The 14,904-nt window shown below is 45.0% G+C and overlaps 1 long non-coding RNA gene across 1 annotated transcript; it reads right to left on the bottom strand.

The window, feature by feature from the left end:
• Window positions 1–1,439: 1,439 nt before the first annotated feature.
• Window positions 1,440–13,747, bottom strand: LOC141022328 (uncharacterized). Its single transcript, XR_012183613.1, has 3 exons — window positions 13,439–13,747; window positions 12,195–12,273; window positions 1,440–1,862 (listed from the first exon to the last, which is right to left on the bottom strand). It is a non-coding gene; the product is annotated as an uncharacterized lncRNA (long non-coding RNA).
• Window positions 13,748–14,904: the final 1,157 nt, after the last annotated feature.

Raw genomic sequence — 14,904 nt, 5'->3', positions numbered from 1 at the left:
ATATAAAAGTTGAAATACAGTAGATATAATGCAAGAACAAAATATGAATTGGTTTACTACAGTATTATAGTAGTGATTTGTTTTCTTATACTAACGGATCTCACGAAGGCTTTTGTTGAATTTTGTGTGATTGAAGTTTTCATGTTTTGGGTTATCTTACGATGGATGAAGGAATAAGGAGTAAGAATAGCCTAAGCTTGGGGATGCCCCGGCATCCCAAGCTATTATCCAAAAGAGAGCAAGCAACTAAGCTTTGGGATGCCCCCGAGTGGCATCCCCTCTTTTCTTGTAACGACCATCGGTATTTTACTCGAAGCTATATTTTCATTCGTCACATACTATGTGTTTTGCTTGGGGCGTCTTGTATGATATGAGTCTTTGCTTGTTTTATTTCATGTTCTAAGTCTTGATTCCTTGCTGGACACACTTATTTGACAGAGCCAAAATTATGTCATGACTTGTTAGAATTGCTCTCTATGCTTCACTTAAATTTTTATGTGCTATGGACTTGCTCTAGTGCTTCACTTATATCTTTTTGAGCATGGTGTGCTCTAGTATTTTTGAAGAAATGCTCTCTTGCTTCACTTAGATTTATTTGAGAGCTAGTAAATTTTTTGAAGAAATTCTCTCTTGCTTCACTTAAAATAATTTGAGAGAAAGAAAAATTATGCTCATGATCTTCACTTATATTTGTTTGAGCTTATCAAAAGCAACATATGAAAATTAGTCCCAAAATTATAGATATCCAAGAAGGATATAATAAAAACTTTCATGAAGATCATTGGACAAAATAAACTTGATTCTTAGTAATAGTTTTGAGATATGATGATGTGATATGTGAGTTATGTTGATGAGTAATTATGCTTTAGTAAGAATATTGTGTTAAGGTTTGTGATTCCCTATGCAAGCACGAAAGTCAATAATTATGCAATGAAATTATATCCTACTTGTGGTGCATTATTCGGTGTTAATTATGCTTAATGCTCGCTTATGAGACTATTCATTTCTTGGTTGGTCGCTTCTCAATCTTTTGCTAGCCTTCATTTTGCACTAAGTATGATCACTACTTGTTCATCCAAAAACCTTTAAACCAGTTTTGCCACATGAGTCCACTATATCTACATATATGCGGTATTCTTTTGCTGTTCTAAGCAAATTTATATGTGCCATCTCTAATTTTCAAAATAAAATTCTCTTTTGTGTGTTCGTTTCGCTCGCGGAGCGGTGAGGGGTGGCTAATATTTTCCATGCTAGATGTGTTATTCTCACGATGAGTGTTTATTCACTTGTCATTGCACGAGAGTAAGGCAAAGGTATTAGGGATGCCCAGTCCCGAAATGAAAAATGAATTTACTTTATGTTGTCAAATAATAAATTCCTTAGAAAGTGTTGGTATGGAAGGCACTCGTGGGTACGGTTAGCCATGGAAAGTGAAAGTATGGTGGAAAAAGGAATAAACTTTATTTTCTGTTTGGCAACCACTGTCACGCCCCCGAATTCGACCGTACACTAATCATACATGCAAATGTGTACGATCAAGATCAGGGACTCACGGGAAGATATCACAACACAACTCTAGACACAAATTGAAATAAAACAAGCTTCATATTACAAGCCAGGGGCCTCGAGGGCTCGAATACAAGCTCGATACACAAGAGTCAGCGGAAGCAACAATATCTGAGTACAGACATAAGGTAAACAAGGATGCCTTAAGAAGGCAAACAGAAAAGCAACAACGATCGAAGAGGCAAGGCCTCCTGCCTGGGACCTCCTAACTACTTCTGGTCGTCGACGGTCTCCATGTAGTAGTATCCATCGGCAGTGGCATCTGGCTCCAGGGATCCACCTGAAGGAAATATGCCCTAGAGGCAATAATAAAGTATTATTTATTTCCTTATATCATGATAAATGTTTATTATTCATGCTAGAATTGTATTAACCGGAAACATAATACATGTGTGAATACATAGACAAACAGTGTGTCACTAGTATGCCTCTACTTAACTAGCTCGTTAATCAAAGATGGTTATGTTTCCTAGCCATAGACATAAGTTGTCATTTGATTAACGGGATCACCTCATTAGAAGAATGACGTGATTGACTTGACCCATTCCGTTAGCTTAGCACCCGATCGTTTAGTATGTTGCTATTGCTTTCTTCATGACTTATACATGTTCCCATGACTATGAGATTATGCAACTCCCGTTTACCAGAGGAACACTTTGTGTGCTACCAAACGTCACAACGTAAATGGGTGATTATAAAGGTGCTCTACAGGTGTCTCCAAAAGTACTTGTTGGGTTGGCGTATTTCAAGATTAGGATTTGTCACTCCGATTGTCGGAGAGGTATCTCTGGGCCCACTCGGTAATGCACATCACTATAAGCCTTGCAAGCATTGTGACTAATGAGTTAGTTGCGGGATGATGTATTACAGAACGAGTAAAGAGACTTGCCGGTAACGAGATTGAACTAGGTATCGAGATACCGACGATCGAATCTCGGGCAAGTAACATACCGATGACAAAGGGAACGACGAATGTTGTTATGCGGTTTGACCGATAAAGATCTTCGTAGAATATGTGGGAACCAATATGAGCATCCAGGTTCTGCTATTGGTTATTGACCGGAGAGGTGTCTCGGTCATGTCTACATAGTTCTCGAACCCGTAGGGTCCGCACGCTTAATGTTACGATGACAGTTATATTATGAGTTTATATGTTTTGATGTACCGAAGGTTGTTCGGAGTCCCGGATGTGATCACGGACATGAGAGGAGTCTCGAAATGATCGAGACATAAAGATTGATATATTGGACGACTATATTCGGACACCGGAAGTGTTCCGGAGAAGTTTCGGAAAAAACCGGAGTGCCGGAGGGGTTACCGGAACCCCCCGGGGAAGTATTGGGCCTTAGTGGGCCTTGAGGGGAGAGAGAGGGCAGCAGCCAGGAGGTGGCGCGCCCCCTCCCATGAGGAGTCCGAATTGGACTAGGAGAGGGGGGCGCGGCCCCCCCTTTCCCTCTCCCTCTCCCTCTCCCTCTCTTTCCTTCCCCCCTCTCTTCCTAGTTGGACTAGGAAAGGGGAGTCCTACTCCTACTAGGAGGAGGACTCCCCCCTCTCCTTGGCGCGCCCAAGGCAGCCTGCCTCCCCCTTGCTCCTGTATATACGGGGGCAGGGGGCACCTCTACACACAAGTTGATATACGATATTTTAGCCGTGTGCGGTGCCCCCCTCCACCATATTACACCTCGATAATACCGTTGCGGAGCTTAGGCGAAGCCCTGCGTCGGTGGAACATCATCATCGTCACCACGCCGTCGTGCTGACGAAACTCTCCCTCAACACTCGGCTGGATCGGAGTTCGAGGGACGTCATCGAGCTGAACGTGTGCTGAACTCGGAGGTGCCGTGCGTTCGGTACTTGATCGGTCGGATCGTGAAGACGTACGACTACATCAACCGCGTTGTGTTAACGCTTCCGCTTTCGGTCTATGAGGGTACGTAGACAACACTCTCCCCTCTCGTTGCTATGCATCACCATGATCTTGCGTGTGTGTAGGAAATTTTTTGAAATTACTACGTTCCCCAACAGTGGCATCCGAGCCTGGTTTTATGCGTTGATGCTATGCACGAGTAGAACACAAGTGAGTTGTGGGCGATATAAGTCATACTGCTTACCAGCATGTCGTACTTTGGTTCAGCGGTATTGTGAGATGAAGCGGCCCGGACCGACATTACACGTACGCTTACGCGAGACTGGTTTCATCGTTGCGAGCACTCGTTGCTTAAAGGTGACTGGCGGGTGTCTGTCTCTCTCACTTTAGTTGAACCGAGTGTGGCTACGCCCGGTCCTTGCGAAGGTTAAAACAGCACCAACTTGACAAACTATCGTTGTGGTTTTGATGCGTAGGTAAGAACGGTTCTTGCTAAGCCCGTAGCAGCCACGTAAAACTTGCAACAACAAAGTAGAGGACGTCTAACTTGTTTTTGCAGGGCATGATGTGATGTGATATGGTCAAGACATGATGCTATATTTTATTGTATGAGATGATCATGTTTTGTAACCGAGTTATCGGCAACTGGCAGGAACCATATGGTTGTCGCTTTATTGTATGAAATGCAATCGCCATGTAATTGTTTTACTTTATCACTAAGCGGTAGCGATAGTCGTAAAAGCAATAGTTGGCGAGACGACAACGATGCTACGATGGAGATCAAGGTGTCGCACCGGTGACGATGGTGATCATGACGGTGCTTCGGAGATGGAGTTCACGAGCACGGTGCTTCGGAGATGGAGATCACAAGCACAAGATGATGATGGCCATATCATATCACTTATATTGATTGCATGTGATGTTAATCCTTTATGCATCTTATGTTGCTTTGATTGACGGTAGCATTATAAGATGATCTCTCACTAAAATTTCAAGATAAAAGTGTTCTCCCTGAGTATGGACCGTTGCGAAAGTTCTTCGTGCTGAGACACCACGTGATGATCGGGTGTGATAGGCTCTACGTTCAAATACAACAGGTGCAAAATAGTTGCACACGCGGAATACTCAGGTTAAACTTGACGAGCCTAGCATATGCAGATATGGCCTCGGAACACGGAGACCGAAAGGTCGAGCGTGAATCATATAGTAGATATGATCAACATAGTGATGTTCACCATTGAAACTACTCCATCTCACGTGATGATCGGACATGGTTTAGTTGATTTGGATCACGTAATCACTTAGATGATTAGAGGGATGTCTATCTAAGTGGGAGTTCTTAAGTAATATGATTAATTGAACTTAAATTTATCATGAACTTAGTACCTGATAGTATCTTGCTTGTCTATGTTAATTGTAGATAAATGGCCCGTGTTGTTGTTCCGTTGAATTTTAATGCGTTCCTTGAGAAAGCTAAGTTGAAAGATGATGGTAGCAATTACACGGACTGGGTCCGTAACTTGAGGATTATCCTTATTGCTGCACAGAAGAATTACGTCCTAGAAGCACCGCTAGGTGCCAGGCCTCCTGCAAGAGCAACGCCAGAAGTTATGAACGTCTGGCAGAGCAAAGCTGATGACTACTCAATAGTTCAGTGTGCGATGCTTTACGGCTTAGAACCGGGTCTTCAACGACGTTTTGAACGTCATGGAGCATATGAGATGTTCCAGGAGTTGAAGTTAATATTTCAAGCAAATGCCCGGATTGAGAGATACGAAGTCTCCAATAAGTTCTACAGCTGCAAGATGGAAGAGAATAGTTCTGTCAGTGAGCATATACTCAAAATGTCTGGGTATAATAATCACTTGATTCAACTGGGAGTTAATCTTCCGGATGATAGCATCATTGACAGAATTCTTCAATCACTGCCACCAAGCTACAAGAGCTTCGTGATGAACTATAACATGCAAGGGATGAATAAGACAATTCCCGAGCTCTTCGCAATGCTAAAGGCAGCGGAGGTAGAAATCAAAAAGGAGCATCAAGTGTTGATGGTCAGTAAAACCACTAGTTTCAAGAAAAAGGGCAAAGGGAAGAAGAAAGGGAACTTCAAGAAGAATAGCAAGCAAGTTGCTGTTCAGGAGAAGAAATCCAAATCTGGACCTAAGCCTGAAACTGAGTGCTTCTACTGTAAGCAGACTGGTCACTGGAAGCGGAACTGCCCCAAGTATTTGGCGGATAAGAAGGATGGCAAGGTTAACAAAGGTATATGTGATATACATGTTATTGATGTGTACCTTACTAATGCTCGAAGTAGCACCTGGGTATTTGATACTAGTTCTGTTGCTAATATTTGCAACTCGAAACAGGGGCTACGGATTAAGCGAAGATTGGCTAAGGACGAGGTGATGATGCGCGTGGGAAATGGTTCCAAAGTCGATGTGATCGCCGTCGCCACGCTACCTCTACATCTACCTTCGGGATTAGTTTTAGACCTAAATAATTGTTATTTGGTGCCAGCGTTGAGCATGAACATTATATCTGGATCTTGTTTAATGCGAGACGGTTATTCATTTAAATCAGAGAATAATGGTTGTTCTATTTATATGAATAATATCTTTTATGGTCATGCACCCTTGAAGAGTGGTCTATTTTTAATGAATCTCGATAGTAGTGATACACATATTCATAATGTCGAAGCCAAAAGATGCAGAGTTGATAATGACAGTGCAACTTATTTGTGGCACTGCCGTTTGGGTCATATCGGTGTAAAGCGCATGAAGAAACTCCATACTGATGGACTTTTGGAATCACTTGATTATGAATCACTTGGTACTTGCGAACCGTGCCTCATGGGCAAGATGACCAAAACACCGTTCTCCGGAACTATGGAGAGAGCAACAGATTTGTTGGAAATCATACATATAGATGTATGTGGTCCGATGAATATTGAGGCTCGTGGCGGATATCGTTATTTTCTCACCTTCACAGATGATTTGAGTAGATATGGGTATATCTACTTAATGAAACGTAAGTCTGAAACATTTGAAAAGTTCAAAGAATTTCAGAGTGAAGTTGAAAATCATTGTAACAAGAAAATAAAATTACTACGATCTGATTGTGGAGGAGAATATTTGAGTTACGAGTTTGGCCTACATTTGAAACAATGTGGAATAGTTTCGCAACTCACGCCACCCGGAACACCACAGCGTAATGGTGTGTCCGAACGTCGTAATCGTACTTTATTAGATATGGTGCGATCTATGATGTCTCTTACTGATTTACCACTATCGTTTTGGGGTTATGCTTTAGAGACGGCTGCATTCACTCTAAATAGGACATCATCGAAATCCGTTGAGACGACGCCTTGTGAACTATGGTTTGGCAAGAAACCAAAGTTGTCGTATCTTAAAGTTTGGGGTTGCAATGCTTATGTGAAGAAACTTCAACCTGATAAGCTCGAACCTAGATCGGAGAAATGTGTCTTCATAGGATACCCAAAGGAGACTGTTGGGTACACCTTCTATCACAGATCCAAAGGCAAGATATTCGTTGCTAAGAATGGATCCTTTTTAGAGAAGGAGTTTCTCTCGAAAGAAGTGAGTGGGAGGAAAGTAGAACTTGATGAGGTAACTGTACATGCTCCCTTATTGGAAAGTAGATCATCACAGAAATCAGTTTCTGCGACACCTACACCAATTAGTGAGGAAGTTAATGATAATGATCATGAAACTTCAGATCAAGTTATTACTGAACCTCGTAGGTCAACTAGATCAAGATCCGCACCAGAGTGGTACGGTAATCCTGTTCTGGAGGTTATGTTACTAGACCATGACGAACCTACGAACTATGAAGAAGCGGTGGTGAGCCCAGATTCCACAAAATGGCTTGAAGCCATGAAATCCGAGATGGGATCCATGTATGAGAACAAAGTATGGACTTTGGTTGACTTGCCCGATGGTCGGCAAGCCATTGAAAATAAATGGATCTTCAAGAAGAAGACTGACGCTGATGGTAATGTTACTGTCTATAAAGCTCGACTTGTTGCGAAAGGTTTTCGACAAGTTCAAGGGATTGACTACGATGAGACCTTCTCACCCGTAGCGATGCTTAAGTCTGTCCGAATCATGTTAGCAATTGCCGCATTTTATGATTATGAAATTTGGCAAATGGATGTCAAAACTGCATTCCTGAATGGATTTCTGGAAGAAGAGTTGTATATGATGCAACCGGAAGGTTTTGTCGATGCAAAAGGAGCTAACAAAGTGTGCAAGCTCCAGCGATCCATTTATGGACTGGTGCAAGCCTCTTGGAGTTGGAATAAATGCTTTGATAGTGTGATCAAAGCATTTGGTTTTATACAGACTTTTGGAGAAGCCTGTATTTACAAGAAAGTGAGTGGGAGCTCAGTAGCATTCCTGATATTATATGTGGATGACATATTACTGATTGGAAATGATATAGAATTTCTGGATAGCATAAAGGGATACTTGAATAAGAGTTTTTCAATGAAAGACCTCGGTGAAGCTGCATATATATTAGGCATTAAGATCTATAGAGATAGATCAAGATGCTTAATAGGACTTTCACAAAGCACATACCTTGACAAAGTTTTGAAGAAGTTCAAAATGGATCAAGCAAAGAAAGGGTTCTTGCCTGTACTACAAGGTGTGAGATTGAGTAAGACTCAATGCCCGACCACTGCAGAAGATAGAGAGAAGATGAAAGATGTTCCCTATGCTTCAGCCATAGGCTCTATCATGTATGCAATGTTGTGTACCAGACCTGATGTGTGCCTTGCTATAAGTTTAGCAGGGAGGTACCAAAGTAATCCAGGAGTGGATCACTGGACAGCGGTCAAGAACATCCTGAAATACCTGAAAAGGACTAAGGATATGTTTCTCGTTTATGGAGGTGACAAAGAGCTCGTCGTAAATGGTTACGTTGATGCAAGCTTTGACACCGATCCGGACGATTCTAAATCGCAAACCGGATACGTATTTACATTGAACGGTGGAGCTGTCAGTTGGTGCAGTTCCAAACAAAGTGTCGTGGCGGGATCTACGAGTGAAGCGGAGTACATAGCTGCTTCGGAAGCAGCAAATGAAGGAGTCTGGATGAAGGAGTTCATATCCGATCTAGGTGTCATACCTAGTGCATCGGGACCAATGAAAATCTTTTGTGACAATACTGGTGCAGTTGCCTTAGCAAAGGAATCCAGATTTCACAAGAGAACCAAGCACATCAAAAGACGCTTCAATTCCATCCGGGATTTAGTCCAGGTGGGAGACATAGAAATTTGCAAGATACATATGGATTTGAATGTCGCAGACCCGTTGACTAAGCCTCTTCCACGAGCAAAACATGATCAGCACCAAGACTCCATGGGTGTAAGAATCATTACTGTGTAATCTAGATTATTGACTCTAGTGCAAGTGGGAGACTGAAGGAAATATGCCCTAAAGGCAATAATAAAGTACTATTTATTTCCTTATATCATGATAAATGTTTATTATTCATGCTAGAATTGTATTAACCGGAAACATAATACATGTGTGAATAAATAGACAAACAGTGTGTCACTAGTATGCCTCTACTTAACTAGCTCGTTAATCAAAGATGGTTATGTTTCCTAGCCATAGACATGAGTTGTCATTTGATTAACGGGATCACCTCATTAGAAGAATGACGTGATTGACTTGACCCATTCCGTTAGCTTAGCACCCGATCGTTTAGTATGTTGCTATTGCTTTCTTCATGACTTATACATGTTCCCATGACTATGAGATTATGCAACTCCCGTTTACCAGAGGAACACTTTGTGTGCTACCAAACGTCACAATGTAAATGGGTGATTATAAAGGTGCTCTATAGGTGTCTCCAAAAGTACTTGTTGGGTTGGCGTATTTCGAGATTAGGATTTGTCACTCCGATTGTCGGAGAGGTATCTCTGGGCCCACTCGGTAATGCACATCACTATAAGCCTTGCAAGCATTGTTACTAATGAGTTAGTTGCGGGATGATGTATTACGGAACGAGTAAAGAGACTTGCCGGTAACGAGATTGAACTAGGTATCGAGATACCGACGATCGAATCTCGGGCAAGTAACATACCGATGACAAAGGGAACGACGTATGTTGTTATGCGGTTTGACCGATAAAGATCTTCGTAGAATATGTGGGAACCAATATGAGCATCCAGGTTCCGCTATTGGTTATTGACCGGAGAGGTGTCTCGGTCATGTCTACATAGTTCTCGAACCCGTAGGGTCCGCACGCTTAACGTTACGATGACAGTTATATTGTGAGTTTATATGTTTTGATGTACCGAAGGTTGTTCGGAGTCCCGGGTGTGATCACGGACATGACGAGGAGTCTCGAAATGGTCGAGACATAAAGATTGATATATTGGACGACTATATTCGGACACCGGAAGTGTTCCGGAGAAGTTTCGGAAAAAACCGGAGTGCCGGAGGGGTTACCGGAACCCCCCGGGAAAGTATTGGGCCTTAGTGGGCCTTGAGGGGAGAGAGAGGGCAGCAGCCAGGAGGTGGTGCGCCCCCTCCCATGAGGAGTCCGAATTGGACTAGGAGAGGGGGGCGCGGCCCCCCCTTTCCCTCTCCCTCTCCCTCTCTTTCCTTCCCCCCTCTCTTCCTAGTTTGACTAGGAAAGGGGAGTCCTACTCCTACTAGGAGGAGGACTCCCCCCCTCTCCTTGGCGTGCCCAAGGCAGCCGGCCTCCCCCTTGCTCCTTTATATACGGGGGCAGGGGGGCACCTCTACACACAAGTTGATATACGATATTTTAGCCGTGTGCGGTGCCCCCTCCACCATATTACACCTCGATAATACCGTTGCGGAGCTTAGGCGAAGCCCTGCGTCAGTGGAACATCATCATCGTCACCACGCCGTCGTGCTGATGAAACTCTCCCTCAACACTCGGCTGGATCGGAGTTCGAGGGACGTCATCGAGCTGAACGTGTGCTGAACTCGGAGGTGCCGTGCGTTCGGTACTTGATCGGTCGGATCGTGAAGATGTACGACTACATCAACCGCGTTGTGTTAACACTTTCGCTTTCGGTCTACGAGGGTACGTGGACAACACTCTCCCCTCTCGTTGCTATGCATCACCATGATCTTGCGTGTGCGTAGGAATTTTTTTGAAATTACTACGTTCCCCAACACCACCATCTGGTTGCGACAACCGAAAAGAAGGAAGAAGGGGGGAAAGGGGTAGCAAAACAACCGTGAGTACTCATCCAAAGTACTCGCAAGCATCAAATCTATACTAAGTATGCATTGGTATCAAAAGAAGGGATGTATCTGTGGACTGAACTGCAAAATGCCAGAATAGAGGGGAAGGCCTAGCCTATCGAAGACTAGCATCTTCAAGCAGCTCCGAGCATCTTGCAGCATGTAGAAGAGTAAAGAATAGCAGTTTATAATTAACAAGCATGTTGTAGCATTAATGCCCAGAGATCCTTCCTCGACTCCCTGCGAGGAAGCAATCCCGGGGCCACATAACCATCTCATGTCTCAAGTATCCATTTCCAGTTATATAAGATCCGGATACAAGTCTGAACGTCCATTACCATGGACACGGTATTCGAATATATATCTTCCCTGCAGGGGTGCACCACGTTACCCAACACGCTCGATCACTCTGGCCGGACACACCTTTCTGGGGTCAATGCCCGGCCTCAGAAGATCAACACGTCGCAGCCCTACCTAGGCTCAGCAGAGAGGTCCCCGCCGGTCTACATCCTAAGTGCCCTGGGGTCTTGGGCCCATCGCCCGTTGCACTCTGGGTCGTTGCGAGCAGGGTGGATACCAGCACCGCCTCGGATGGCCAGCATGATCTGACCGTGCCGCAGTGCTGAACTGGACGTCTGACAAAGCTTCGGCTGATACCACGACGTCGAGGCCCATATCTATTCTCGCGTGGTGGTTAGTGCGTAAAGGCCAAAGGCCAACTAAGAACAAATACCCAAACCTGTTAGTGCATTGGGGGCTCGCGAAGACGAGCAGAGACTCGAGATAATGTGACCCCGTCGCCCCGTCTCATGGACTTACGGCAAGGGCCCAGAATGCCCGGCTGTGCCACGTGGAAAACTCGCGGGTTCTCAACGGGCCCGCCCGACTTTCACATCAACTCGCGGGTACCCCTCAGGGCCGACCCGACTTCAACAAAGGTCTCAAGTAAAGTCAAGGTAACCGTGTGTCCAAACATCAAGGGGAAAACCCGAGGAATCACCCCCGGAGGATTCCACTCGATGTAATCATCAAGGTAAACGTAAGAGGATCCACCCTCGAGGTTCACACTTGAGGTGTTGCACGACAGAGCCGTATCGGGAATGGTGAAAGAGGAAATCACCCTTGATGACCACGACCGAATAGCTACACTACAGAATTATCATCAAGAGTGCGTTATGAGGGATCACCCTCGGCACTCGATAGTAGCTCTGCAGAGTCGAGCAACTAAAGGGGCGTGATGTGATGTGAGGTGTCAGGCTCTGTTCATCGATCACGTTGATCGAGTCGTCGAAGATGAAGCAGGGGCAACAAGGACAAGGTGAGGGTCACTGATGGATCACTAACAAACTTATACTAAGCAGTTCAAGATAAGCAGGTAAGGTACAATGAGCAGGTTACAAAAGCAGGCTATGCATCATAATAGGAGCAAACAATAACAGTAGCAAAATCTAATGCAAGCATGAGAGAATGGAATGGGCGATATCGGGATGATCAAAGGGGGGGCTTGCCTGCAAGCTCCGCTGAAATGGAAGAAGGGGTCGTCGTCGATGTAGTCGATCACAGGGACATCAACAGCGGTCTCGGGGTCTACCGGAGAGAAGAGTGGGGAAAAACAATAAATACAGAGCAAACAAGTGCAATACTATGCATGAAAAGTCAAAAGCAGCGCTAGGGGTGTTCTAACGCGGTGCTACAAGTTATCGGCGAAGGGGATAACATCCGGGAATGCTTTCCCGAAGTTTGGCATTTTCGGACAGACGAAACGGAGGGGAAAGGTTGCATGTTCGCTATGCTAGAGACGTGTGGCAGACGAACGGGTTGCGTAGTCGGATTCGTCTCGAAATTCCGAGCAACTTTCATGTAGAAAACATTTTCATCTGACATATGGATTATTTTAAATTAATTTTCAAAGTTTCTAAACATTTCTGGAATTATCATATTTAGATTAATCCAAATTGACCAAGTCAAATTGACTAGTTAAAAAGGGGTAGGTGTGGCCCACCTGTCATAGACTTTTTACCTAAACAAATAAATAAACCTAACTTATTTAAAAGGGTCATCCATGTCATCTACTACTAGACTAACTTAACTAATTAATACTAGCTAAACATAGTAGTGCTAATCTAAGCAACGACCGGCCATTACTGGGCATAGCCCAACTAGCCACACACACGTGCATTCAGCACACACGCAAGGGCCGGCCATTCAGTAACAGGAGCAGCCAACGGTAGCAAGTAGCAGTAGCACCAACAGCAGAGCAGTAGGCGCCAGCGGCAGCAGCGGCAAGCAGCAGGAACGGCGGCCGGTGGGCAACAAGAAGCAGCAGCAGCGGCAAGAGTACCAGCAAAGCAGTAGCAGCAGTACAGAGTAGCAGTGGCTCAACAACAACATCAGTAGGCAGAGCAGGGGCCGCGGGCGGCTGCGGAGGCGCGCCTTGGACGCGGCCAGGGCGAGCGGCGGGAGCAGCACGGGGCGGGCAGGTGCGGCCAAACGCGGCCCAAGGCGAGGCAGGTCGCGCGGGCGCCGCGAGCTTCGGCCATGGCGCCAGCGGAGGCGGGCACCAGCGGCAGCAGAGCAGCAGGCTGCGGGCGCACGCGGGGGTCGGCTAGGCGCTGCGGGACGCGGTCAAGACGCGACAGGGGAGCCTGGGGCGCCGCCGACGGTTGGTGACCGTGAGATCGACGGCAGTGGCTTACGGCGGCCTACGGAATGGATTCGAGAGGGGGAGGATGCGAATTGAACAGGGGCTCACTGCCATTGCTGGGACGGCCTGAGGATGACTCGAGGTGACCGGACACGTTGCACTCGTCGACGAGATGCGGCTGCCATGGCGGAGAAGACCGCGCGATGGCGAGGTAGCAGGCTGTCCGAGCTCCAACCGATAGGCGAGGGCGACAGAGACAACGATGGCAGAGCTCCTCGACATCTTGGCGCGACGATTGGAGGCCGGTGGCCGCGGGATCGACGATGATGATGATGACCGCGAGCTCGGCCTCTTCCAGTTCGTCGGATATGAGCGAGGGAGATGGGGATTTGGGGACTAGGGTTACCAGGGAGGGAGAGGGGGGCTCGGGGCGTCTAATAGGCGCCGGGGTAAGCCGCGGGATGTCCAACACGCATCCACAGCCGCGGCCATGGTGGTCGGATGCATGCCACGACCTCCTATTGTGAACAGGGAGGAGGATGGCTCTTGGTGGGCCGGGCCTTGTGTGCTGAGGCCACTTATGGCCTAGTGGCACAATAGGCTTTATTAATTTTATATTCTTTTATTGTTTTACATTCTCGCTACTATTTTCTATTTATTCTAGCTACCAAATGAGTTTTGTCAATTGTGAAACTTTGCACATAAATCAAGCACAACAATATTAGATGACACAAAAAGTTTGGGGCCAAAAGGAGTTGTCTAATCAATTTTTAGAAATTTGGAAAGGCCAATTTTAATTGTTGCTGGACCAATAAGTTAAATCCCAGGGGCATTTTGGAAATCCAAAAGAGGTTGGTTCCAACATGAAAAATAACCATAGATTATTTGCCACACTTTGAACATTTTAGATCTTATGTTTGAAAACTTTTATTTTTGACTTTAATTTAGATTTGAATTTGGACCGGATTTGAACCAACGCAAGTTTAACAACAGTAATCATGATGATGTGGCATCATTAGCAGGTAATTACTATAGCTTAATTATCCGGGCGTCACAACCGCCTATGATATATCTAGCATGGAAAGTATTGGGAACTCTAAGTCATTTTCATTGGTGGGAAGGACACACCTCCCAAAATATTTTTATTTCTAATTTTTTCGCGTTGAGCTATGGCACCTCTACAAATCCCTACTTCCCTATGCGAAGGGTCTTTCTTTTACTTTATGCAATTTTCATTTTGAATTTGAGCCTCCATCTTCGCTTATAAAAACACCAACTAGGAGGCACTATGATCGTACTTGAGCATTGGGTGTAGTTAATATGCGAGTGTATTTCATGAATGGATCAATGATTGAGCATGATGGGCTAGGGATAGCTTATTTTGGCGTTGATATTTTGAAAGTCATGGTTGCTTGTTGATATGCTTGAGTATTTAAGTTATCATGTCAAAACTAGACTATTGCTTTGAACAATATAAAAGTCCAAATGTCCATGCTATGAAGAAAAGAATATGATATGACATGTTAGGCAACATTTCACATCAAAAATTCTATTTTTATCACTTACCTACTCGA

Source organism: Aegilops tauschii, chromosome 5, assembly GCF_002575655.3.
Source record: "Aegilops tauschii subsp. strangulata cultivar AL8/78 chromosome 5, Aet v6.0, whole genome shotgun sequence".
Classification (NCBI taxonomy): Eukaryota; Viridiplantae; Streptophyta; class Magnoliopsida; order Poales; family Poaceae; genus Aegilops; species Aegilops tauschii.
This window is presented reverse-complemented; position numbering and strand designations above follow the sequence as displayed.